Consider the following 27,400-nt stretch of genomic DNA (forward strand, 5'->3'; position numbering starts at 1 on the left):
TACACATGTGAGAACGGTCTTGGCAGCAGAAGCACTTACGTTAAATAATATATGCTAAACAAATGCTCGGAAGATTTGAGAAATGACTCTTGGCTTTCTCCGCACAAGTTATTTAACATCGGCTCATCCCGGTGACATTGATTTAAACTGCGATTAGTACACCTGACGGAATCTACAGCCAGCAGCTATTTATATGACACAGGTAATAAAGAGACAGTCGCTATCGATTCCCAGCTGAAAAATATCGTGCAGGCTTACCGGAGCGTGCCGTTCCAACACAGAGATGAACTAAGTGATTCACGTCATGAATAGGTAAGAAGACATTTGCTCCAACGCAGTCAAAATCCAATCTCCTTAAATATATTTATCCAGCTGGACATTTACCTAATCTGCCTTTACAATTGATAACACGGCAATCAAAGTCCTAGCATGTACTCTTCCAATAAATTTAATGATGGGTCCATATTGACATTCGGGTCATGAATCTCTGGCTTTCACTTCTTAAAGTGATCCTGTGAGCACAAGGTCACTTGTATCGAAAACCATTTGACAAAAGAAGAGGGAATAAATGCACTTTACTGATGGCCCCTGTCTTGGTACTCTATTGATACCTGGCTGCTGCATTAAAATCGTTGGATGGGTTGAATTTATGATCCTTCTGCAGCATGCTGTGGCTCTTCCTTCCAGCTCATACATCCTGTAGTGGCGCACTAGCCGGTGCAAGGAAACCTTAGCGTGCGACAGGGGAGCAGATATTGTACACAACCAGCAGAATGAAATACTTGCTTGGCTGGGGGAGCATGAAATCAGTGACCAAAAATATAGCACCCACTCCAATTTATAACTAGCCTTTGTAGTGTAACGTTACTCCCGTAGGAGCTACAGGAATACTGTCCAGGTCTTCCCCAAATACTTTGCCCCACAGCCAGGCACAAAGCCTTGCTCACACGTTTCTCCAATAACAAGTCTAGAGGTGTTGTTTTTGTTGTTTTTTTTCTTGGAGAACTTGGATAGGGATAGGGAATTAGGTGGGATACTCCAGAAATATGAACTATGTACAGTTGAGGACTTTAACCCCTTGATGCCGTCTGCAGAAAAATAGCAGCATCATAGAACTGGGCTTTTTTCTGTCTTGGTACTCTATTGATACCTGGCTGCTGCATTAAAATGGTTGGATGGGTTGAATATATGATCCTTCTGCAGCATGCTGTGGCTCTTCCTTCCAGCTCATACATCCTGTAGAGGCGCACTAGCCGGTGCAAGGAAACCTTAGCGTGCGACAGGGGAGCAGATATTGTACAAAACCAGCAGAATGAAATACTTGCTTGGCTGGGGGAGCATGAAATCAGTGACCAAAAAGATAGCACCCACTCCAATTTATAACTAGCCTTTGTAGTGTAACGCTACTCCCATAGGAGCTACAGGAATACTGTCCAGGTCTTCCCCAAATTCTTTGCCCCACAGCCAGGCACAAAGGCTTGCTCACACGTTTCTCCAATAACAAGTCTAGAGGTGTTGTTTTTGTTGTTTTTTTTTCTTGGAGAACTTGGATAGGGATAGGGAATTAGGTGGGATACTCCAGAAATATGAACTATGTACAGTTGAGGACTTTAACCCCTTGACGCCACCTGCACAAAAATAGCAGCCTCATAGAACTGGGCTTTTTTCTGTGGGGCCACTAATTTGCATACCTGTCTTTCTGCTGGGAGCATGCTACACGGTGCATATAATTATTATTATTATTATACAGTAATTATATAGCATTAAAAGGTTTGCTCAGCGCTGTACATTATAGTGGGGGCAGTACATGAGACAATACAGTAACAAAACAGAACACGAGGGATTCAAGGGCCCTGCTCTTTCGAGCTTACAATCTAGGAGCATTTCTATCCCAATACCAAGAAAAATAATAATAAAAAACTCATCCAAAAAACGTAAATAAATAAAAGAACAAAAAATCAAATAAATGTCCCAAAAATTGTTTCCAAAATATGAGTCCAAAAATTCAAATGTCACTCTTTCAAATTCCAGTGTGAGATGCCAATTGTCTTATCACTCTGCGTGAACCTCAAAGAAATAAAACTATAATAGTGTATTACCTTCTATAAAAATCATAAGCATGAGAATATAATATCTGTGCAAATAAAGGTGCACCAAACTACAAAATTGCGGCTGTGAGCAAACAAGTGTATCATGCAAACAGCATTTTTTATTTATTTATTATTTTTCATTTATTTATTTTTGTTCTTTTATTGATTTTTTGTTCTTTTATTTATTTAAGTTTTTTGGATGAGTTTTTTACTATTATTTCTGTTGGTATTGGGATAGGAGTGCTTTATATGTGTAATAGAAAAGGTTGGTTATATTGATTTACTTTCAAGGGTGAAAGTAATACTTTTCTGGGAGGGTGTATGAGAGTAGGTTTGATGATTTAGTAAGGTGTGCGGAGGTACTATTCATTGATTGCATGATACACTTGTTTGCTCACAGCCGCAATTTTGTAGTTTGGTGCACCTTTATTTGCACAGATATTATATTCTCATACTTATTATTTTTATAGAAGGTAATACACTATTATAGTTTTATTTCTTTGAGGTTCACAAAGAGTGATAAGACAATTGGAATCTCACAATGGATGCTGAAAGAGTGACATTTGGATTTTTGGACACAATTTTTGGAACATTTATTTGATATTTTGTTCTTTTATTTATTTAAGTTTTTTGGATGAGTTTTTTATTATTATTTATGTTGGTATTGGGATAGGAGTGCTTTATATGTGTAATAGAAAAGGTTGTTTATATTGATTTACTTTCAAGGGTGAAAGTATTACTTTTCTAAGAGGGTGTATGAGAGTAGGTTTGACGGTTTAATAAGGTGTGCGGAGGTACTATTCATTGAGTGCTACACGCCACACTCCCAGCACAAAGACCGGAGTGTCATTGTGAGCCCCGGGTCCAGTTCTAACGATCGGGACCCGGACTCCAGATTGGCTGTGATAGCCTCTGATTGGCTATCAGAGTGATCAGTCACTGTGAAGCCCGCCCCTCTTGTTTTCTCTCTCTCAATGGAGGAGAGAGATACATTGTATCTCTCTGTGTCTTTTCAGAGAGAAAAAAACAAGTGTGTTTAAAAATAAATAAATACATGAATAAATAATAATAATAAAAAAATAAACAAAAATACTGAGATCAAGGTTTGATCTAGGTCTGTGCCAGGGTTAGTGTTTTGGTCAAGTGCAGGGTCAGGGTCAAAGGTCAGTTTTTTTTTGAGGGGGGGGTCAGATTTTTTTTTAAATTAGTATCAGTGTCAGTTAGTGGCAGAATTAAAAAAAAAGAAAATTGCGCACTATGGTTTCTGGGCTGTACTACGGGTGAAAAAAGCAACTAACATACACATATGTGGTATTGTTGTGATCATCAGGAGCTGGGGAAATTATTTTGGGTTGTTTTTTGGTGGTATGTTATGGTAGTAGCAAGAAATATATAGCTAAATTAAAACAAAAGGATTTTTTTCACTATATTGGGCCAGTTTTTTTTTGGTAACAAAAACAATCAGGAGATATCCATTACTATTTACCAAAAAATGAAAGTCCAATTTGTCCTGAAAAAAAAACAAGTATAATCCACCTGGATGTACAAAGTAGTTGTGATGATATGTACGGTTTTGCTAACACATGTCAAAATTGCAAAATTGTGCTTAGGTGTTAAGATTTGTTTTACCCTTAGGCACAAAGGGGTTAAGTAATCTCTTGAATAAGCTATGATGAAGTCCGTAATTGAAGCAAACAGTAGACTTCAGCTTTAAGGCAGCAGTAGTAAGAGTAGTAGTAAGCTTAAACAAAGCCCTTACAGCAAGAGGTTAAGACAAAGCTCTTTGGCAGCTGGTGTCCCCTTAAGCCCAGACTAACAATTGACTTCCTAGCACCAGAGGGGGCTAAGTAGTAGTCTCTTCGATCCTTTAGGGGTGTCAGTACTCACAAGGGCCAAGAGCAGATTGTAGCCTTCCTCCCTTGTACCAGACCAGATCTTCAGTAGACAGCCACTCAGTCAGCTTTAGTAGAACCCGGGTCTCAGCATTCAGGACCTCAGGTTGAAGTAGTTGCCTGGGAGGACAACATGCCCTCTTCCAGGTGGACACAATCCTATACAGGAAAGACTCAGAACTCAGTGTGCTCATTGAATATATACAGTTACCCAGCATGCCATCAGACCACATAGGCTGGGGCTGTATCAAGCTGGAGCTGGTATATAGACACAAATGTCCACCTCACCTATTGTGAGAACCTATTTACAGTTTTGGCAAGATTATGTTAGCCATTTTGGCAAATTTCATAAGTTTTCAAATAAGCTCATTGGCTTCAAAAAGAACATACTCTAATCCATAGCTCCACTTAGGACTCACACCTCTTATCATACATGGACAATCCGGGTGCTGGCTACTATAGCCTGTCTCTGCTCCCCATCAAAAGATATGAAACAATATCAGCCACACTCAAAACTTGGCTCTTCTTGCCATATTTATTCATTATCATCAAAAAGACTGCATACAATATGTCTTCACCCAAAAATGAAATTTTCTTGAAACCTTTCACCACTCCTGGCTTGTTTAAAAGGACAGGGGAAGCTCACTGGCTTGGTTAGACAGCAACCAAAACAAAAATAAAGTCAGGGAAGAAGCTAATAAAGCACAAGTGTGCCTAGGGAGTTTAAGGCCTCATGTGCACTGGGCATTTAGCTGTGATGCATGAGGCTCCGATGCTTATGAGTGGGCAGAGGGTACAAATGAGAAGCTGACAGCTGCTGCAGCTTGGCGGAGCTGGATGGTGCATCGAGTGGTACAAGTACTGCTCAGAGAGCCATCCAGCCCTGCCCAGCAGCAGCTGCCAGTCTACTGGCATAGGAGCTGGATGGCATGCCTGTACCTTCCACCCACACCTAAATGTCTAGTTCTTCATGCTATACATTTTTTAAAGTCCCTGCCCTTTCCATTTAAAATTGTGCCTTATTCTTAAAGAGGAATTCCAGGCTAAAACTATCTACTCTTAAATCTGCTTTCACCCCTCTTGTAACTCCTATTTTAACTACCCTGTAGAAGCAAGATGCTTATACTTCCCTATTCTCAGGGCGATCTTAAGGCCATTTAAAAAAAAATGATCCCCTCCTGCAAGTTCAGAGCATAATATGTTAGTATACATCGCATACTATTACATTATGAAAGATGTATCTTAAAATGAAGCCCTTGAGTGATAACGCTGTCACCACTGACTGGGCTCCCATCTTTACCTGGTCTTCCTTCTAGGTTCGCTTGAATGGCCGAGCTGCAATGATGTCACTCCCACGCATGCGCATGTCACATAGCTCTTAAGGGGTAACAATATCTCCTACATGGCTGAATATCTCCTACACGGTGCATGTTTAGGAAATATTCCTTACACCTGCAGGTAAGCTTTATTCCATAGTAATACAGTTAGTAAGGTTGAATAAAGATGCCAATCCATCCAGTTCAACCTATGTGGGTGTGTGTGTTCATGTCAAAAATCCTATCCCATATCCCTGTATATTGTGCTCACTAAGACGCCCATCTAAGAGATTTTTTTAAACTATCAATACGTCCAGCTAACTACTGACTGTGGAAGTGAGTTCCACATCCTTACCACGTGAAAGTGAAAAATCCTCCACGCAGTTTTAGGTTAAACCGCTTCTCCTCCAATTTCATTGAGCGATCTCATGTCTTCTTATACTCTTTGAGACTGAATAGTTTATTCCTTATGCTAGAAACGCAATTGAGGAATTTGTATATTGCTATCATATCTCCTCTCAAGCGCCTTAATAAGTTTAATGTTTGTAGTCATTCCTTGTAACTGAGATCCTCCAGCCCCCTTATTAACTTTGTTGCCCTTCTCTAGACTCTCTCCAACTCAAGCACATCCTTCCTGAAGGCTGATGACCAGAACTGGACGACATACTCCAGATATGGTCAAACCAGAGTTTTGTAAAGTGGCAGGATTATAGTTTTATTTCTTAGTAAATATCCTTTTTCATCCTGGATTCCCCCAGAGGTTCTCCCCTTAGTGAGTAACTTGTGTTCAAATTTTAAGCAGCCAAATGCATTACTTTAAATTTTTCAACATTAAGCCTCATATACCATGTAGTTGCCCACCCTTTATTTTATTAAGGTCTTCTTGTAAAGTTTCTATATCGTGCTGTGAAGTTATTGCCCTGCTTAGTTTTGTATCATCAGCAAATAATGAGATTGAGCTATTTATACCAACTTCTATATCACTTATGAATAAATTCAATAGAATTGGCCCCAGGACAGAGCACTAGGATACTCCACTTACCACTCCAGACCAGTCTGAGTACACGTTATTTATCACCACCCCCTGGACGTGCCCCTGTAACCAGTTTTCTATCCATGAACAAACCCTATGATCTAAGCCTACATACCTCAGTTTGTAAATTAGGCGTTTATGGGGGACTGTATCGAATGCTTTTGCAAAATCCACATATACCACATCCACCGCCCTGCCTTTATCTAGATGTCAGCTCACTTCTTCACAGAATATTAACAGGTTGGTTTGGTAAGTATGACCTTTTGTAAAGCCATGCTGATTACTACCAATGATACTATATTCATCAGCAAAAGCTTGGATATAGTCCCTTACCATCCCCTACAATAGTTTACATACTATTCATGTAGGACTGACTGGCATGTAGTTTCCAGGTATATATCTCTGCCCTTTTTAAAATATTGGTACCACGTTGGCCCTTTGCCAATCCATTGGTACCATTCCTGCCAGTAGGCTGTCCATAAAAAAATTAGGAATAATGGTCTGGCTATGACCTGACTAAGTTATTTGAGAACTCTTAGATGTAAGCATCTGGTCCTGGTAAATTATTTGCGTTAAGCTTTTCCAATCTTTTTTGGACACTGGCTTCTGTAAATGAGAAGAGAACATTCTGTGATGCGTTACTAATGATACAGTCTTGATTACTATACCCCTTCTTTTCCTTTGTAAAATTGAGGAGAAGAATGCATTTTAGTACAGTTGCCTTCTCCTTATCACTTATAATCAACTTCCATTCATCATTCCTAATGGGACCAATATGTTCTGTCCTTGTTTTTTTACTATTAATACACTGCTCAAGAAAATTAAAGGAATACGTTTTAATCAGAGTATAGAATCTCTCGATCTATGCCTAGATATACCTTTGTCTTTCACCAAGGCTTGCTCCTTTGGACCTTGTATCTGCATATTACCCGGTTGACTGTCTTGATTCGCACCATGGCTTCCAATATAAGCTGATATTTCTATTGTGACGCGTTTCACATGTTGAAAGCCACCTACTCCTTTTTTCCGTTTTACCATACCATAAGCCCTTCCCTCCCCTCCCTACCTCCCCCCCCCCTTTTTCTTCTCTCTCTCTCTCTCTCTCTTTCTTCCTTCTCCCTTTCTATATATTTACGTTATGACCAAGTTACTCTACTTACTAACTAACCCTCTTTCTATCTGATCTTTAGCTCTCGCCTGTGTTCTACTCTTATCTTCGTACCATAACCAATACAGAATGCTGTACCTCAAACAGACGTATTACGCTCCATAACACTTACACTTCCAATTCTTGGACACGTGAAACGGATCTAAGGCTTCCATAGATGCTGTTCATATTCGATATCACACACTTCACACTTCCCTGACAGATAATTCTGCTAAATGGTCAAAAGACAATATATCTCCTAACTCATTTCTTATTTGTGGTACATTTCCTGGATTGTAATATTATGGTGACTAAATGTTTTACAACATTATGTTTTGTATTGCCTGTTATGCTTTGACCCGTCTGCGACACGGGAGTCGACATACAGTAATCTGTCCAATTTTGGATTTACGTCTATATATGTATTGTTATGCCTGCTTTCTTCTAATAAAAATCTTTCTTGGAAAAAAAAAAAAAGAGTATAGAATCAAGTCAGTTAAACTCCTGGGATGCATACAATCACGGGGCCATACAAACTACTGAGTACCATTTTGAGTTGCTGCAATGAAAATTCAGCAAAATGGACTAGCCTACTGCATATTTTTTTCCCTTTGATTTTCGGGGTGTCTTTGAATTCAGTCCTCTGTAGGTTGATAATTTTCATTTCCATCAAATGATGGGGCATCTTTACGTTCCTAACACATTACCCAGTCCATATCAGTATAGATATCCAGCATGAGAGTTTTCCCCATTGAGATCTTAAGGGGTTTCATAGTGTTCCTTTAATTTTTTTGAGCAGTGCATATTTAAAGATTTTTTGGGATTTTTTTTTTTACTCTCCTCCGCTATGAGTCTCTCATGGTCTATCTTAGCCGCCCTTGTTGCACTTTCACATTTCTTATTGCATTCCTTGTAGTGTTGAGATGCCAACAATGACCCCTCTGCCTTATATTTTTAAAGGCCTCTTTTTTTGTTCAGTGTGTATTTTCACATTAAAGTTTAGCCACCCAGGTTTAAACTTAGCTCTTTTACATTTTTTGATTATTGGAATGCACTGGTTAATATCTCTATTTAATATGTTTCTAATGTACCCCCATTTTTTCCTCAGTGTTCAATGGTCCTAGGATTTGTTCCCATTTAATATCTTGTACTATTGAGCGTAGCTTAGAAAAGTTGGCTCTCTTAAAATTTGGTGTTCCTGCACAACCCATGTGCGTCTTTTTCCTATGATTTATGTTGTATGTAATTATCCTGTTATTGCTGGATTTCAAGCTGTCCCTTATTTCCACATCCTTGACCAGATCTGAGACACAGTACAGAACAAGGCATAGTAACACAATAATGGGATATAAGATTAACTGCAGGAACCTATAGGTAATTCTGATGACTACTCCTTTGCCTTCTGCATGTCGTTTTTGTGCATAGCTTCCACAGGTTAGGTCCACTTCATTGGTCCCTGAAAGCATCTTTTGCTGAATAACACAACGTTAGCTTTGCTCAACCTTCTGGATCTCTAGTAATATCCATAATAAACCAGACACAATCCCATCACCCGCTGTACGCTTCTCTCAGGGCTGCCTATGGCTCAAGATGTGCAAATACAGATCACGGAACGGGGCTGCACTTTCATTCAGCCAAGTGATGAACAACATATGCAGATTTATTTTTATATAAAAAGTGTCACAACATGAGAGGAAGACTTTGGAAAAATTTGTCACAGCTGTCTCTATAACTCTTCTGAAGTTATTTTACTGCCAAAGAGCTCCGGAGCCGCGTGTGCGCAAATGCAATTTTCTAAAAATATGACCCAGATCTAATTAAGCAACTTTAGAAGTCATGAAATATATTTGCATTGTCGTATTTTTTTTTTAATCTTTTCTTAGGTAGGGACTTTTGTGCCATTTATTAATAGCTAACAAGATGTATCTTTATAAGGTTTGCACAATGTTCATGGCTCTGCATCGATTCAATTTGTCTTCCTTTTTAGTATATTACCATACACTGTGGCGTATATATATTTAATGCAGAGGTAAAGTAAACCTGTCAGAAAGGAAATATAGGGACTGCCATTGATGAGCTCCTTCTGAAAATTCTAGTTAGCTTACTGTCACACTGATCCTCTGAAATCAGTACTTTCTAAATCACTAACCCAAAACCCCTGTCACGTTTTTGCCATATGTGTACTGTTTGAGAGACCTACCTTCATTTGTTGTTCTCTAGACATGACAGAAAGTAAAAGAAAGTCTCTCCAAAATGAGATATCTTCACTCTTAGACAATTGTCATTGGAATAACTGTCCCCATTGGAAGACTTTCAGGACAATGGTCATCAGGACAAATGAAGAGGGCTAACCTTCCTAAAAGGTAAACCAATGGCAATAAAAACCTTATTAGGGGTTTTAACCTCCAAAAAACTCTAGCCAAATATTTTTTTTTTGTATACAGTGGGAAAGAGTTAGAATCCTTGCTTATATTGCTGTCATGAATTTATCCTTGTGACCATTCTCTCCAGTACAAAAAGTAATGGAAAATCCACAACTTTACAGGTGTCGCAGGAACAGGAGGTGGAAACAAAAACATTTCTTTAGAAAAGTAGGGAAAGGTAAAAATGTCTGTTAAGTTTGTATTGCTCTATTAATAATCACAACAGTGTTAATAATTAGATAATATTAATACTTCTACTATTGTAGTACAAAATATAAAATATAGTCTGGAGTTAGGTTTAAATGAAACAGAACATTCAGTACTTAGTGAAAATTAACTGAATTTGTACTCTAGCTTCACCACTGATCCAACTATCTTCCTCAGTTCTTCTGGGTGTCATATATGTACCCCATCATGGTCGTGGATAGAGATGAGCGAATTATTCAAAAATTCGATTCGGCTGATTCGGCGAATTCGCGGAATAAATTCGATTTGAGTCGAATATATTCGCTGCGAATTTAACTTATAAAAAGGGTGTTTCTAGGCTTCAGAGAGCCTTTATATTAGTGCAGAACACTGTACCTTTAATTTAAATGCCCTTGGAGTCTGCTGGGGAAGAGAAATAATACTGTCAGTCAGTATGACATGCAGATGAGTGCCGTCGATCTTAGAATCACCGCACACTTCACTCATTTGGGCAGTCACGGGGCCAAAACCAGAGTGTGGAGCCACAGTGTGGCGGTGGAGGCAGCAGCAATGGGAGGCCATACAGCACCCTATGAAAAAGTGGAACCCACCAGCAGTGTGAGGAGACCTGAAAGTGGCACATGGCAGAGTGTGGCGATGGAGACAGCAGCAATGGGAGGCCGTACAGGGACCCATAACACACTCTGGACCTGGCAGCAGCATGAGGAGGCGGTACAGGGGCCCATGACAGATTACGGGCCTGGCAGCAGCATGAGGAGTCGGTACGGGGGCCCATGGCAGATTACGGGCCTGGCAGCAGCAATGGGAGGCCATACAGCACCCTATGACAAAATGGAACCCACCAGCAGTGTGAGGAGACCTGAAAGTGGCACATGGCAGAGTGTGGCGATGGAGACAGCAGCAATGGGAGGCCGTACAGGGACCCATGACACACTCTGGACCTGGCAGCAGCATGAGGAGGCGGTACAGGGGCCCATGACAGATTACGGGCCTGGCAGCAGCATGAGGAGTCAGTACGGGGGCCCATGGCAGATTACGGGCCTGGCAGCAGCAATGGGAGGCCGTACAGGGACCCATGACACACTCTGGACCTGGCAGCAGCATGAGGAGGCGGTACAGGGGCCCATGACAGATTACAGGCCTGGCAGCAGCATGAGGAGTCGGTACGGGGGCCCATGGCAGATTACGGGCCTGGCAGCAGCAATGGGAGGCCCGTAATCTGCCAGCACCCTATGACAAAATGGAACCCACCAGCAGTGTGAGGAGACCTGAAAGTGGCACATGGCAGAGTGTGGCGATGGAGACAGCAGCAATGGGAGGCCGTACAGGGACCCATGACACACTCTGGACCTGGCAGCAGCATGAGGAGGTGGTACAGGGGCCCATGACAGATTACGGGCCTGGCAGCAGCATGAGGAGTCGGTACGGGGGCCCATGGCAGATTACGGGCCTGGCAGCAGCAATGGGAGGCCCGTAATCTGCCAGCACCCTATGACAAAATGGAACCCACCAGCAGTGTGAGGAGACCTGAAAGTGGCACATGGCAGAGTGTGGCGATGGAGACAGCAGCAATGGGAGGCCGTACAGGGACCCATGACACACTCTGGACCTGGCAGCAGCATGAGGAGGCGGTACAGGGGCCCATGACAGATTACGGGCCTGGCAGCAGCATGAGGAGTCGGTACGGGGGCCCATGGCAGATTACGGGCCTGGCAGCAGCAATGGGAGGCCATACAGCACCCTATGACAAAATGGAACCCACCAGCAGTGTGAGGAGACCTGAAAGTGGCACATGGCAGAGTGTGGCGATGGAGACAGCAGCAATGGGAGGCCGTACAGGGACCCATGACACACTCTGGACCTGGCAGCAGCATGAGGAGGCGGTACAGGGGCCCATGACAGATTACGGGCCTGGCAACAGCATGAGGAGTCGGTACGGGGGCCCATGGCAGATTACGGGCCTGGCAGCAGCAATGGGAGGCCGTACAGGGACCCATGACACACTCTGGACCTGGCAGCAGCATGAGGAGGCGGTACAGGGGCCCATGACAGATTACGGGCCTGGCAGCAGCATGAGGAGTCGGTACGGGGGCCCATGGCAGATTACGGGCCTGGCAGCAGCAATGGGAGGCCCGTAATCTGCCAGCACCCTATGACAAAATGGAACCCACCAGCAGTGTGAGGAGACCTGAAAGTGGCACATGGCAGAGTGTGGCGATGGAGACAGCAGCAATGGGAGGCCGTACAGGGACCCATGACACACTCTGGACCTGGCAGCAGCATGAGGAGGCGGTACAGGGGCCCATGACAGATTACGGGCCTGGCAGCAGCATGAGGAGTCGGTACGGGGGCCCATGGCAGATTACGGGCCTGGCAGCAGCAATGGGAGGCCATACAGCACCCTATGACAAAATGGAACCCACCAGCAGTGTGAGGAGACCTGAAAGTGGCACATGGCAGAGTGTGGCGATGGAGACAGCAGCAATGGGAGGCCGTACAGGGACCCATGACACACTCTGGACCTGGCAGCAGCATGAGGAGGCGGTACAGGGGCCCATGACAGATTACGGGCCTGGCAGCAGCATGAGGAGTCGGTACGGGGGCCCATGGCAGATTACGGGCCTGGCAGCAGCAATGGGAGGCCGTACAGGGACCCATGACACACTCTGGACCTGGCAGCAGCATGAGGAGGCGGTACAGGGGCCCATGACAGATTACGGGCCTGGCAGCAGCATGAGGAGTCGGTACGGGGGCCCATGGCAGATTACGGGCCTGGCAGCAGCAATGGGAGGCCCGTAATCTGCCAGCACCCTATGACAAAATGGAACCCACCAGCAGTGTGAGGAGACCTGAAAGTGGCACATGGCAGAGTGTGGCGATGGAGACAGCAGCAATGGGAGGCCGTACAGGGACCCATGACACACTCTGGACCTGGCAGCAGCAAGAGGAGGCGGTACAGGGGCCCATGGCAGAGTGGCGAAGTGTAAGCAGCTTAAATTGAAGGCCATACAGAGGCCTATGTTAAAAATAATAACATGTTTGGGGCATGATTCATGGCGGATTTAGTCAGTTGTGTCAGGAACTGGTGGTTTGAAATCCAGACTAATCCACGCCTGATTCATTTTCACAAACGTGAGTCTCTCCACACTTTGGGTGGACAGTCGTGTCCTCCGCGGAGTTACAATACCTCCTGCCGCACTAAACACGCGCTCCGATGCCACGCTACTGGCCGGGCATGACAGCCTTTCAAGGGAAAATTCAGCTAGTTGGGGCCAAAGGTCAAGTTTCGTTGCCCAGTAGTCAAGGGGATTGTCTACCTAGGTTGGCAGGGTGCTGTCCAAGTAGGCCCAAGCCTGTTGTTTGAGGTCCTGCTCCAGGTCCACCTGATGCTGCTGCTGCTGCGGCTGGTTAGTAGTTTCCTCACTGCGCTGGTGAAGAAAGCTACTCATCATCGACTGCAGACTGAGGCAGCCGCTGCTGGTGGAGCTGCCACTGCTCCTACCACCCCACCCCTCCCCTGCTGCCATGGCAGCGGAACGCGAGCGCACAGGGCCCACAGTGTCTGAGGATGGACGTTGGCGCAGAAAGGCAGAGACCAACTGACTACATAGGTGGTTTTTATAGATCGTTATTTTGGCCTCCCTCTCAGCAGGTGTGAAAAAGGCCACCATTTTTGAACGGTAGCGAGGGTCCAACAAGGTGGACAGCCAAAAGTCATCCCTCTGTCTGATGGTTATTATTCGGCTGTCGCTACGCAAGCAACTGAGCATGCTATGGGCCATTTGTGCCAAAGAATGCGAGGGACTCCCTGCCTCCATCTCCACAGCATACTGCCACGGTGCGTCTGGGTCCTCTGTCTCCTTCTCCTCCTCTACCAGATGCTCCTGCTCCTCCACTCCTGTCCGCTGAGTGGAAAAACCACCCATTTCACTCAATAATTCCTGAGCACCAATGTCCTCCTCTACCTCCTCCTCTTCTTCCTGTCCTGCCCCCACAGGGGTCATGTGGCGTTGAGATCTGTGCGCCACGTCTACCGCACCCTGACCAGCCATTGTTAACAGCATTTGTTCCAGGACGTGCAACAGAGGAATGACGTCGTTCATCCCATAGTCCTGCCGACTCACGAATAGCGTGGCCTCCTCAAAGGGCCTGAGCAAGCGGCAGGTGTCACGCATGAGCTGCCAATGGCTGACATCTAAGTTACACAGGGGAGTACCTTTATCCGCTTGTAACATCAGGAAATCGGTGATGGCCTTTCGCTGTTCGTAAAGGCGGTCTAACATATGTAGGGTTGAATTCCACCTTGTTGCAACGTCGCAGATCAGGCGATGCTGTGGAATTCCGTTCTGCCGCTGCAGCTCAAGGAGGGTGTGCTTTGCGGTGTAGGAATAACTGAAATGCATGCAAAGTTTACGTGACATTTTAAGGGTGTCTTGCAGTGGGATGGTGGATTTTAGGAACCGCTTGACAACCAGATTGAACACGTGAGCCATGCATGGCGCATGGCACAACCTTCCTTGACGCAGAGCAGACACCATGTTCTTTCCGTTGTCGGTCAACATGGTTCCGATTTTCAGTTTGCGCGGAGACAGCCATCTGTCGATTTCTCTGTTCATTACACTCAGAAGTTCCTCCCCTGTTGACTACGTTTGCCAAGGCATACCAGGTGCAGCACAGCGTGACACCGTTGCGCCCTGCACATGTGATATGCCGGTTGGGTAATGGGACTTGGCACGGGGGTGGCGGCTGAGGACACGGCGGAAGAAGAGGTGGTAGAGGCGGACATCTTTGCTGGACCAAGGACGTGCAAACGTGGAGGCAAAAGCAGCGTGACCTGTCCAAGTTGCTGGTGCGGCTGTGCCGGCACCACGTTCACCCAGTGGGCCGTAAATGACATGTACTGTCCCTGACCGTAGTTACAGCTCCACACGTCGGCACTGCCGTGCACTTTGGCAGAGACCGACATGCTCAAAGACTGGCCCACCATCTCTTCTACATGTGAATGCAGGGCTGGCACTGCCTTTTTGGCGAAGAAATGCCAGCTTGGCACTCTCCACCGCGGCGCGGCACAAGCCATCATTTCTCGGAAAGGTGCTGAGTCCACCACTTGGAAAGGGAGGGACTGCAGCACCAGCAACTTGGACAGGAGGACGTTCAGCTTCTGCACCGTCGGGTGCGTGCTCGCAAACTGTTGTCTCTTGGAAACGGATTCCAAGAAAGACTGCTGACGGAATCCGTGAAGAGGAGTAGCAGGAGAAGGAGCATCTGAACGAGCGGAAGATGCCAACGAGCGACAACTCCCCTCAGCAGAGGTGTTGGAGCCTTGACTGGCTGATAGAGGGCGATTGACGTCGGGTGACGGAGCAAGTAACGGAGCGGGTGATGGAGCGGGGGCTGGGGCAGGCAGAACCGCCGTATCTTTATCACGATTTTCCCAGGCCACCGAATGGCGACGCTGCATATGCTGACGCAACGCTGTAGTCCCAACATGGGCCCCCTGGCCACGCTTGTCTTTCTGGCCACATAGTCGACATACGGCTACGTTTACTTCCTCGGGCGGCTTGACGAAAAATTGACACACCGCCGAGTAGGAAACTTTGCCCCCGCTACTCCTCACTGGCTGACTGCTACTTCCTCCGTGCACACCGGCACCACTACTGGCCGTGGTGGTAGGCTGCAGTGGAGCTGGTGCTCTACTCCGTGGCCGTTTGCCTCCACTGACACTGCTGCGACCCTGCTGCCTCCTGGGCAACCCACCGACTGTTTTGCTCGCTGCCAAGCTGGCACCCTCTTCTCCTGATGATGCGGAAGCAATAGCCTGATGACGACGAGGCTGCCAAGTGCGATCAGCCTCATCATCATCAATTAGGGTCTCCGCCTCACTACTAGCCCCCTCGGCTGCGTGTGGGTCAGGAGACAGACCTGTCTCTAGACCGGCTACCGAGCCACTCTCCTCGCCAGTACTTCTTCGCCTGGCTGCTGAAGAGGCGGATGTCTCCCTCCGTTCCTGACCGCCCTCTGTTAGCTCTTCCTCACTGTACAGTGGGGCTGAGCCCACAGCATGCGATACTTCGCTTGGTGAGGGAACACCAAAGGACAGGGGCAGGTCGAGGACACGTGATTTCAGTGGGCTTGCTCCCGGGCCATGCCAACTAACGGTTGTGTCTGACGTACCCACCGACCGTTGGCTGTAGGTGTCAGAGGTGACCTGGGAAGAGGAAGACGACCGAGCCAACCAATCGATGACGGCAGGGTTGTCGGTGGAGACACGACCGCTGGATGACACCGGGAGCACTGGCCTCTGGCTGCGACTAGTGCTGCCTCGACCCCTTCCTCCGCTGCCACGTCTGCTCGCTCCGGAAACATTGCCTCCTCTGCCACTCCTCTGCGTGTTGTCTGACATACTCTTTAATTCAACGATTCTGTGTCCCTGAGTAACGATTCTGTGTCCCTGAGTAACAATTCTGTGTCCCTGAGTAACGATTCTGTGTCCCTGAGTAACGATTCTGTGTCCCTCAGTAACAATTCTGTGTCCCTGAGTAACAATTCTGTGTCCCTGAGTAACAATTCTGTGTCCCTGAGTAACAATTATGTGTCCCTGAGTAACGATTCTGTGTCCCTCAGTAACAATTCTGTGTCCCTGAGTAACGATTCTGTGTCCCTGAGTAACAATTCTGTGTCTGTCCCTGAGTAACAATTCTGTGTCCCTGAGTAACAATTCTGTGTCCCTGAGTAACGATTCTGTGTCCCTGAGTAACGATTCTGTGTCCCTCAGTAACGATTCTGTGTCCCTGAGTAACAATTCTGTGTCCCTGAGTAACAATTCTGTGTCTGTCCCTGAGTAACAATTCTGTGTCCCTAAGTAACAATTCTGTGTCCCTCAGTAACAATTCTGTGTCCCTGAGTAACGATTCTGTGTCCCTCAGTAACAATTCTGTGTCCCTGAGTAACAATTCTGTGTCTGTCCCTGAGTAACGATTCTGTGTCCCTGAGTAACAATTCTGTGTCCCTGAGTAACAATTCTGTGTCCCTGAGTAACGATTCTGTGTCCCTAAGTAACGATTCTGTGTCCCTAAGTAACGATTCTGTGGCCCTAAAGTCTCTGTGGCCCTAACTCTGTCCCTAATACACAGAGGTCTGTCTCTCTTGAATGACCGGAGGCTAATGGAGAATTCTAAGATGGCCGCGAATTATAGCTCCACCATTACACAGTGCTGGCTGGCTGCTGATTGGCTAATGCGATCACATGTCATGAATGAATGCATTATGGGTCAGCGCGCCTTGTCTGCGCGCCTTCCCAGAGATCCCCGCTCCGTCGCCACACATGTCGCCGCCATTTTTGGGAAAATTCGATTCGTGCATCCGAAGTTTGCTAATTTTTGGATTCGGCGCGAATCGAATATTTCCTAATCTTCGAAACGAATTCCACTTCGTCATGTTCGATTCGCTCATCTCTAGTCGTGGACAATCAACATCTTGACACATTCAATGGTGACTGAATCATGGTCACCATGTGGTTTCATACAGTATGATGAGGTATGTTCCAGACACCCATTTGAGCTGAGGGAGACAATTGCATGAGCGTTGAAAGGTGTTCAGCATTACGGAACAAGTCAAACTAAATCTAACTAGTTATTAGTTATAATCTGTAATGTTGAAGAAGCTTCACCATTTATCCAAGTAGCTTCCTGTTCTAATTAGTGTCAGGAACCTACGCCATCATGGTTTTGGACAGATAAAATTTGTTTGGCACATTCAATAGTGACTAGAATATGGTGAAAGTTACCCATGTAAGTATAAATCTTGAGGTATGTTCCTGGCACTCCTTTTTGAGCTGAGGGACCTACTTGGAAGAGCAGTGAAAGGTCTTCAACATTATAGAACAAGTCCAACTGAATCTAACTATTTACTACTAGCTGTACTGCTACCTGGATAAATGAAAGCCTTCATAGACAAATAAGAATCCTTGTTTCATCTTTAACTCTGCACTGCAGAAATGAGAGTTGGAAACTGGTTGGTTGCTGTGGTCAAGAAAGTCCCTTGTTCAGTTTTTACACAAAGCCCAATGGGAGATGAGCTTTGATTGGTTGCTATGGGTCACTGAAGCTATGCACATTCCTCTTAACATTTTTTGTATGGAATACACCCAATAAAGTTATCCTTGTTTTCGTTTGAGTCACTGCACCCAAGATTAATCTGAGCATCCAATGCGACACAAAATAAATGTAAAATACAACATTACAGTAATTGCATTTGGGGCTGGACTGGTAAACCACAGAGAAATATTTATGTTTTAGTCCTCATGTTGCAGACTCCTACTTTCCTGTCTGTCTTTTACTCCACTAACACAAAGGTATTAATTTGTAAATTATCTTCACTGTTTACTGGAAGGGAATACATTCTTCAGTGACTGTGTCTTTGGCATTAGCTGAGATGAGTCTAGGTATTACTGTTACCCAGCAGCAATGCTGTTCCAGGAATCCTACGGTAAAATATCAAGAAGAAAAAAAAAAAGATTTTACAGGAAGATTTTCCTCAAGGGGTCATAAGGAAGAAAAAATATATTCATGTGATAGTTTGACTTTTCTCCTCGTCATGTTCAAACGACATGCAGAGCATAGGAACGTCATAAATTCAGGACATAAAAAACTCTGTATATAATCATGTGTATAAATATGGCATCATTTTTATGTGTTGGCTAATATTTTGTAAGGCACTAAAGGAAACCTGACATGAACAATGTAATTCCTGGCCTTTTGAAAACGTCAGTTGCCTGGCTATGCTAATTCTGGCTTCAGAAATTGGGATTCTCATATGATTTGCTGTGAACTTGTCCTGGATTAATGACTTACCTAAACCCTAAAAACGAATGTCTCTTATTTACTTCCTTTGAGTTGGTCAGAGAAGAATTCCAGGTATTGCATTTTATACATACTTACAATTGTCCAGCTTGGACCAATATTAGTACGTAGCAGGGGCGGACTGACCATTTGGAAACTCGGGCACGGCTCGGGGTCAGTAGGGGGCCCCATGAGATGCCCCTGATACCTTTTTCATAGGCTTTTTTGAGTTTGGGCAAGGACACAGGGGCCCCATGAGTTCTCAGTCCACCCCTGGTATGTAGAGTATATACCACACCTGTAGGATCCCTCTAGAACAGGGGTATCAAACTTATTTTCAAGATGGGCTGCATCAGCATTATGGTTCCTTCAATGGACTGACTGTATCTGTAAGACTAGATGTCTAGACCACCTCACTCCCTCCATTAAATCAGATGTCAAGAAGCCCCTCACCATCTAAAGTCAAGAGTCCTCCACCCTCCCTTACATCACAGTTAACAGTGTGCTACTACAGGGAAGCTGGGGGCAGAGTTGGCAAGCAGAAAGTGCAGGGTCTGGAGGAGGACTAGAGGAGGGCTGGAGTCAGAGGCCGGAGTCTACTGAATGTTGAGACGAGGGTAGGTGGAGACAAGGGCAGGTCTGTAGCAGGAGTTCTGTCCTCTCTGCTGCCAACTGCTTACACGGGGCTGGCAGAGACGAGCCTCTCTGTGGCTGCACGGAGAAGCGCAGGATCTGGCGGTGAAGTTCTGTCATCTTCTCTGCTGCTGACTGTTGAGACAAGGTGGCAGCGGTGACAAGGAAGGTTTCGCAGCTGCTGGAGAGGTGCGAGGGTCACACGAAATAGCCTTGTGGACTGGATTTGGCCTTCGGGCCTTAAGATTTAGAAGCTGAAAATCACTGTAGTAGACGTCCCTACTCCTTTCATCTCTCTCGGCCGCTTGGCATGGCACCATTCAGAGAATGCTTTGCATCTTCTTAATGAATGCAAAGCATTCTATAATTGGACAAGGTGGACAGAAGGGGCTGCAAAGTCACGTTCTCCACCTCGTCCAATCAGAGAATGTTTTGCATTGCCATGCCTTTTCAACTTTTCCAATCAGAAAGCTCTTTGCAATCATTGAAAAAATGCAAAGAATTCTATGAATTGCACCCGTACTGAGTGGCTGACCTCCTGTGTTTAGTAAGCACCAAGGCAGCCACTCGGCACGGGACCTGGAAGCTAGTGGAGATCACTTGAGTAGCGGTGTCTACTACAGTGATTTCCAGCTTCTAGAGGGATCCCACAAGTATGGTATATGCATAATGACATTAGTCCAAGCTGGACCAATGTAACCAATGTACAACATGCCATATCTAGAATTCTTCTTTAAACATACCTTGAAAAAATTTTGTTATATCTGTTTGATAGATGCAAAAAATTATCTGTTGATCCTGCCAGAAATCTAGTGAGCTGATACCATGCTCATATTATTACAACTGCTGAGACACTAATTTGAGCTCCCAGCTGCAAGTTAGCCAGTTTTCCTGGCTACATCCTGCAGCACCCCATTGGTCTCATCTTAGGAGGCCTCTTACTTTCTTCTCTGGAGTCCAATACATTTTGACTTTTTACACAGAGCCACAGATCTAAGTGGGATACTGTCCTTTCTTAGTGCAGTGACGTCTTTATGGCTATCTACCTTGCTTTTACCTCTAACTAGCACTCTCTTCACTTTAGACAGCATAGATTCCTTGTTGCACCACTGGACATTAGGGACCAACACTTCACTTCTTGCTTAGGAACTTTAACTGAGGACATCTCAAATCTCAATACAGAACATAATATAATTTTTGATGATCAGATTGGGCACTCCTTTAAACAGGAATAGCATTACTCAGCTGGTTGATGTTTCTCATACTTGACAGCATTCCTTCTCCAGTATAGTTTCTCAAAGCTGAACTCCAAGCAGATATAAAAGACATAAAACAATGCAACTCTATATTCATTGATACAGTATTCATTTTTTTTCTAAATGCAAGCAGTGTAAGTACCTAAAGCCTCTCGCTGTCCCCTGTACCACAGAGCTCAGACTGGAAGAGGGAGAATTAGCACTCTGAGCCAGTCAGCTGTAATGCAGTGCTCATGTGCTAATAAAGGACAATCCGATAACAGGAGATGTCAAGGCAGAAGGTTGAGTCCTCAGTAATCAATCAAGTCAGATATTACAGATCTCATTACTGTACAGGTGGGATGGATATGCTTCCTGCACTGCATTCTCTTTCTCTGTTCTTGCTGTATCTACAAGCAGATTAAAACTTCCAAGACAGGTTTAAAGTATAACTTTAGTTACCAATATAAGTTCCCTTTAAAAGGCAGCTCACCTTGCCATATTCCCAGCCCGCAATGTCCCTTTCTCCAAACATCCGCCAAATAGGCACTTACAACGAGTTTGTTAGGCAGCTGTTTAAAATATGTATAAGTGACATGGGATTTGAGCTCAGCCTCTTAGAGAAATACAGAAATTCACTATTCAGTTTGCCAGGGTGATGAAGTGCTTAAAGGGTAACTCTACTTTCATAAAAAAAATAGCAAACAAAAACCAATAATAAAGCATATACAATTGCTACACAAGCCATGTTGTAAATGTTATTACACACTACAGTACCTTTTCTTTTCAATCTGTATCCATTGTAATTTTTCGTAAAGTTCAATGTAATATAGCAACCTGGAGACATTCTGTACACCACTGGTTGAGTAATTGCCTCATTAATTTTCCCAGAAGTCTGCACTAAGTCAATTTTTAGGTATCCCTGCAAAAAGACATTTCTGTTTTGCTGAGATACTCCTCAAGTGTTAAATACTTCTAAAGTAGGGGTGCTCAACCTTTTCAAGAGTGAGGGCCATTTAAGTGATTTGGTTATCGGTTGTAGGCCAAAATGAAATGAAATGGTTCAGAATTCCAAATTTTTTATTGTAAATAGCATAATCAATATTTTTCTCCTGCAGCTGCTGAATGCCTGTGGGAGGGAGAGGAGAAGAAGATCACTTGATTACTCTGACCGTCGCTTGTTTACTGGAATTGTCTTTGCCAGCTGATTTTGTACTGTTTTGCTTGGCTGTTACTGACCATGGCCTACCTTCTCGACTTGTTCCTTGCCTTGCTGACTACTGCCTGTCTCCCAGTCCTGCTTCTTCTTCTGCTCTGGTACCAAGCTGCTCCTGCATCCTGTTCTGAGAACTGAGACCACCAGCTCTACCCACCTGTAGAGTGGACATCAAAAGCCAGCTACTTCTGCAAGCATGCCACTCCTTGATCTCAAACTCTCCATCTCCGTTTCCATCAACAGGAGTGTTGGGCAGGAGGTGCAAGAGAGGCCTCCACAATGTTACAGTTGTCACCAGATAAGTTGTCTCCAAAAGAAATGTCTCCATTTAAAGATCTCTCTATTCACATTCTGGTGACCATTTTTGATCTTTAATTACTTTCTGTCTCACTGACAGTGGTCACCAGGAAAATAGAGAGGGTGAATCTACTTAGGGGGCACCAATAAAAACTTAAAAAGGGTTCCAATTCTTCTTTACTGTAATCTATCCAAGTGTTGACTTGACATACATTTTTTTTTTGCTGGCACCTTCCTTTTCAGCAGAGTTTTTTGCATGACTTACAGAATTTGTTTATTCAGAGACTGAACAGAGCTTTTGTTGGGTTTGCTAAGAATCCCACTGCATCCCCAGACAGTGATGAGCCATGACCAGCCTGATTAGAGTCTTCCATGTACGAGTAGGAGGATACTTTTGGGTTATTCACAGCTGATAAGAAACATTGCCAGTGATAGCCAACTGTGAATACCTCGGGACACATTCTTAAAATGTTTTTACTATGAGTTGGTCAATAGAACTTCGGTGATATTTGGAGAATGCCTTCATATGCAGAATGAATATGAATCAATGAATACAGTATACCGGGTGTGTTGGCTTTCTGTTTATTAGAATAGAATATCAATTTTTCTTTGTTATGCAGGCCATAGATTTTTTCATCTGCACAAAAAATCGCCCGATATTCACGCCGTTAGTGGGGCCAGCCCATTGGCCGTTTTTCGTGGATCTTCTCATTTATTTTTATCGGTCATGCTGGAAAATCCACGAAAAACGGTTGTTTTTCGTGGACATTGGTGGCAGCATCGGCAATGGGGATGACTGATTTTTCGTTTATCGGCCGACAATTTGGCCGATAAACGGCCTGTCTATGGCCAGCCTTAGTGTAGATCTAAATTCAGTTAAAGGGGGGTGATAAATCATTCTTTGTGAATATTATTTTCATTCTTTCAGTTATACAGAAATTTGCTAAGAATTGCAGGCCTTCTCTGATAAAACAAAGGCTTGCATTCACATCCTGCCTCTTCATTTGTAATCTTCTGTTTCTTAAGGTCATTCTAGCCAATCTTGGTCTAGCCTTTGAGGACAGACACGTTAGCTTGATGCCACACCTATAGGAAACACATTGCATAAGCGGCAGGAAATACCAACGTAGAACATATTACAAATCTCTCACCTGCCAGGTCTGCTGGCTGCAGATAGAGCAGGTCTAGAGACCACGGGAGACACAACGGGCATATTTGACAAACTGGTTTTTATTTTAATTGTTCTGTCAGTTACTTTGTGACAATTCCATCCTTTTACTGTCTTTGCACTTAAAGAGAAAAAGTAATCTGCAGTTGTTTGTTTTAAATATATACTGTATGTAAGTATACAAGTGATAAGTGATAAACTACGTAAATCATCTCATAAGCTAGTGACAACGTTTTAAAACCCCCAAAAAATATTTAGATTAGACTTTAGATTTTTATAATTTATGTTGAATATGTGTATAATTAAATATTTGTATATCCATAGATATACTCCCCCTCCTGGAGAAGTGGATGGTAGGGTCCATGAAACACATTGAAATTGCTTTACACCCAATACTCTATACTTCTTTTAGACATTAGATATTATGCTTTTGCTGAATATAGTAAAATACAGTATTTGCCTATTATTCATGCAGCTTGTGTTTCTTGCTTAGTTGTGTTACACTGTAGATGTTCATTATGTCCATCACCTACAATGACAATCTACCATAGACCTAGTGATAACAATAGACAGTCAACTGCATACAATAGATGGAGATTGGATGAGCAGGTCACTAAAATATCTGATGTAAAAGAGATTTTTCCAAAAGAATGAACCACCTGGAAGGTATGTGTGTGTTCATGAGAAGGATGGATTAGGAGTACCTGGTAAACACCCCTGGCATTGGGTTATCTTGGGGTAAATTATGATCACCCAGAAATATCTTTCTTGGCTGATTGACTCTTTCTCAGAAAGGGGACAATTGGTAAGTTTAAGATGTGAGGTGCCTGCAGACATAAGACTTTTCCCTGATCTGACCATAGCTAGTCGCTTTAGGTGCAATTAATTAATTTTAGGCACCGTACGTGATGGATAAATGCTCCAGTGTCTACAGAAGAAAGTGACCCTTTGGACTTGTATTGATTTTAAGGGGAACCCCATGCCAAAAAAAAATGGTGTGGGGTCACCACCAAAATCCATATCAGCCCCATATCTGACCATGCAGCCCAGCAGGCCAGGAAAGGGGGATAAGAAGACTCCCCTGAGAAAGCACCTTATCCCATATTGATAAGGACATGGGCCTCTTCACCACAACCCTTCGAACAATGGTCGTGGGGATGCAGGGGACAGCTTATCATAATCCGGAATACCCCTTTAACAAAGGGGCCCAAAGATTCCACCCCCCATATGAATAAACATGGGGTATATAGTACAATGACAACACATGCTGGCCCTCGGAGACCCCACCCTATGAAGTCAAAGGGTGGGGTCCCAGAGCGCCATCATATGATGTCGCCAGGTAACCTCGCTCATTTGATGTCACAGGATGAGTCTCAAGCATGTGTCTTCATAGGGGCGGAGTCACCCAGTGATGTCCAAACAGGTGACCCCGCCCCTATGACATCACGGGGCAGGGCCTCCGAAGGGAACAGGTTCACCCAAGTTGCATCTGAAATCTCATCATTGTGAACCAGGTCCCATCGCTTGGCCAATAAAATAAATAAATGCCTAAGTGATTGATGTGCCTAAATAAACCTAAACGCGTTTGCAAAAACACGACGGCACATTTTATAAGCTGCTTTTCTCATACTAGGAAAAAAACATTTAAAAAAGCCCCAGTGTGCATGAAGCCTAAAAGGATGAGACCCCAGTTAACATTTCATGCCAGCACCCAGAGGTTTAGTTGCCCCCCGGACTGTAGCTCATTTTTTTTCACTCTCTGTTTTTTGCAACATGCTGTCTAAAATTTCAGCTTTGCAAGCCGAGTCTAATAAAATACCTCTCCATGCTCAATTAGACAACATTTATAATCCCTAAAATGTTTTTGTATCCTCTTCCGCCTCTTTCATTATTTATAGAGGACATTTTTCAGTTGGTTAGATTCATACACAAATGATGAGATAAAGGGAATTTATTTGGACTGTATACATGTCATTATCTCTTGTATTTACTACTTTTGGAGTGTTTTAATCCTTTATAATGGTGCCAGATCAGACTTGTTCCCCTTAATTGCTTGTTATAATATAACAGCCTGATAAAAGTGTGAAAAACACAAATAAACTTTGTTTCATACAAAGACATGCTTCAGAGTTTTTAGGTTTTAAAGTTGTATCAGTGTCGGGAACTTTATACACTGTATTGTAGAAAAGCCTATCCTTTTGAACACGGAGGAACCCCTGTAATAACTTTGCGGTCTCAGACTAATAATTATTATATCTATAGCTTATGGTACATTAGCACGATGGATACTGGGAAGTATGCTCCTTATATTTGTGGTCATTGGGAAAAATCACCCTTTAAGGGCTCATTCACATGTGCAGGCAGGGTCTGCTCCTCTGAAGAGCCATCCATTCTCAGTAGCGCAGTATGATTCCTGCCATAAGCAAAGCTCAGCATCATGACCCCAGCATGTGTACACTCCTGACCGCTGCCTCTGCAGCTAAAGCCACTGGGTTTTCCTGCCCCCACACAATTGCTAGTGTGAACAAGTCCTTACAGATAGCATAGAATATTATTGTTTTCAGTGCCTACCTATCTTAGAGGCAGAAATTGTTTATTGCTCAAGGAATCTCTAGAAACCTCTGGAGGAACCCTGTTTGTGAAAGGCTGTTGTAGTGGTATAGCCTATCCATAGCTATAATACTACTTTAAAGTGGTATTAACCTCCATGGCAGTATGGTTATTTCCGATTATTTGTGCTGAAAGCGGTACCATTATTTTGCATGGAAATATGTAGTTTTTTATTGTAGGCTGTAATTTTTAGGAATAACTCACTGAAATCTGTTCGAACAAGAGTCTAGTAAACATCCCGGGTAGGATAAAACTTGAAACACGAAATCATAAATTATAATTTAATAAATAATCATAAAAATAATAATATAATAATAATAATAATATATTTAATTCAATAATATAATCAAACCAAAAACACTGAAATTTGAAATACAGAGGCAAATTCGCACATCGCTGAGCAAAGTCGCAAAATCGTTTTCAGTGTCTGATGACGAATTTCCCCACAAATCATTATCACTCAATTCTGCAAGTGGTTCTGATTTACTATCGCTGTTCTCTAGCCGGTCTACAACCGCTTTTGACATAAAGGGATGCTTTTTGGACGCCATGGACTTTTCTAAGTTTCCAGGCAGAAAGAACAGTCAAAATGCAGGCAGGGCACAGGACAAAGCACTCGGGACAAAATGTATGTGAAATGCATTGAAACAGCAATGTTTTACTATATAATAACACTGTTCAACAAATTTTTATTTTTTGCCAGTTTTGGAAACAAAAGGATCCATTTCTTAATGAATTTCACATTCTGAGTTCAAATATAACAATGAAATTTGTCAATTGGCTCTAGTTTTTCTGTAAACGGAAAGTTTTCTACTATAGGCGTAATGACTACATAATGCACAATAATTATATAGATAGATGTCTTTCCACAAATATAAAGCAAGTGATATTGACTACATAACAAAGCCTAAATGGCATAATATATTGCATAGGATTACCAAGAAAAATTATAGCCATAAGCTAAGTTGAATCATTTTAATACTTAGGATTCTCACTAGTTTTGTCATCAGTTTGTGTCGGTTTTGCTTCTCTTGGCTTTTCTCTTGTATTCGAGGAAAGGGCTATCTCTTACAACTGTCCAGCAATAGTCAGCAAGCATTGATGGGCTCCATTTACCTTGATATCTTCTTTCCATAGCTGCAATGTCTTGATGGAAGCGCTCTCCGTGTTCATCACTCACTGCTCCACAGTTTGGTGGGAAAAAATCCAGATGCGAATGTAGAAAATGAATTTTTAGAGACATGTTGCAACCCAGATTTCTGTAAGTCTGGATGAGTTTTTCTACCACTTTCT

General features: G+C 43.8%; 1 long non-coding RNA gene across 1 annotated transcript; it reads left to right on the plus strand.

Annotated features, from left to right (window-relative positions):
- Positions 1–25,613, plus strand: LOC149460948 (uncharacterized). The gene is made up of 2 exons (XR_016312982.1): positions 1–312; positions 21,935–25,613. It is a non-coding gene; the product is annotated as an uncharacterized LOC149460948 (long non-coding RNA).
- Positions 25,614–27,400: the final 1,787 nt, after the last annotated feature.

The sequence above is a fragment of the Staurois parvus genome, unplaced genomic scaffold (assembly GCF_062004578.1).
Source record: "Staurois parvus isolate SC_StPar_1 unplaced genomic scaffold, SC_StPar_1.0 ptg000216l, whole genome shotgun sequence".
Taxonomy (NCBI): Eukaryota; Metazoa; Chordata; class Amphibia; order Anura; family Ranidae; genus Staurois; species Staurois parvus.